Source organism: Octodon degus, unplaced genomic scaffold, assembly GCF_000260255.1.
Source record: "Octodon degus isolate 3935 unplaced genomic scaffold, OctDeg1.0 scaffold00232, whole genome shotgun sequence".
NCBI classification, from domain to species: Eukaryota; Metazoa; Chordata; class Mammalia; order Rodentia; family Octodontidae; genus Octodon; species Octodon degus.
In genome coordinates this window covers 1,027,777-1,029,356 of record NW_004524808.1, presented here as the reverse complement: position 1 = coordinate 1,029,356, position 1,580 = coordinate 1,027,777, and positions in this window count along the sequence as shown.

The window sequence follows — 1,580 nt, the reverse complement described above, 5'->3', positions numbered from 1 at the left end:
AACGCTAGGCTGGGCATAGTGCCACATGCCTGTAATCTCAGCACGTGGGAGGCTGAGGTAGGAGGATTGTTGTGAGTTTGAGGCCACCCTGAACAACAACAACAAAAAAAAACCCCACAAAACACAATACAGCAGATTTAATGCAACCCCAATCAAAATAGCAATAGCTTTCTCACAGAACTAGAAACACAAGGGCCTGAGTTCAATCCCTGGTTCCACAAACAAAAACAAAAACAAACTAGAGAAAACAATCCTAAAATTCACATGGAACCAAAAGAGACCTAGAACAGCAAAAGCAGTCCTGGGCAACAAGAGCTAAGTCACAGTTGCAGACTTCAAGTTATGCCACAGAGCTACAGTGATAAAGGCAGCAGGGCCCTGGCACAAAAACAGATGTGTGGATCCATGGAACGAAACAGAAGAGGCAGACACAACCCCAAGCGGGTTCAGCTATCTGATCTTTGACAAAAAAGGCCAATAACTGATGGTGGAGGAAAGACAGCCTCTTTAACAAATGGTGCTGGGAAACTGGACCTCCACAGGAGCCTATACTCCCATCTTTCACCAAGCAATAAACTAAAATCAAAATGGATCAAACATATGATTTTTTTTTTTGTCGAGACAGGATCTTGCTGTGCAGTTCAGGCTGGCTTACTTTGTAGTCCTGGCTGGCCTCAAACTTGCAGTGATCCTCCTGCCTCACCATCTCTCTTTGTTCTTTTTGTGTGTTTGGTACAGGGTCTCACTACAAAGGTTGGACTCGCAGTGATCCTCACATATTTCAGCCTCCCAAGTGCTGGGATTACAGGCGCACGCGACCATGCCCAGTCTCAATCGCTGTCTTTTCGTGTTCCGGTTGTGGGGCCAGCACTGCATGTCAGGGATCGAACCTGGCCACTGCATCTGCCTAAACAGGCACTTTAATCTGCTGAGCTATCTGGCTGGACCTGTTTTGTTTTGAAATGAGGTCTCCCTATATAGTTCAGGTTGACCTCAAACTTGTGGTAATCCTGCTGCCTCAGCCTCCTGATACTGGCATTACAGGGATGCACCACCACACCCAACTACAAATGGAAAGGGGAAGAGTTGTCAGGAACAGCGAGGGAAGGGATGGGACTCGGACCAAAAAAGAATTAAGATGTGTTATGTGATGGTCAGTGAAATAGCTCAGTGGACTAAGCGCCTGCTTAGGCAAGTGCAGGGACTGGGGTTCAATCTCCTGTACCGCATACCACGCCGGCCCCGCACCCTGGGCGCACTGAGCTGGCAATGGAGTCCCAGCGTGGTGGTGTATGCCTGTAATCCCAGCTGCTGGAGAGGCTGAAAACAGGAGGATCACTATGAGTCTGAGCTGCATAGTGAGACTCTGTACCAAAAAAAAAAAAAGAAAGATTAAGACGTGTTACGTCCGTGTACCAACTCCCCATGATAAGTGTAGTCATTATTACTGCAAGCATGTACTAGTAAAAATTATGGGCTAGTGAGATGGCTCAGTGGTCTAAAGCACCTACTTAGAACAAGCTTAGCAAAGCACAGGGACTGCAGTTCAATCCCCCAGCACCACACGCCAGCCAGCCCCC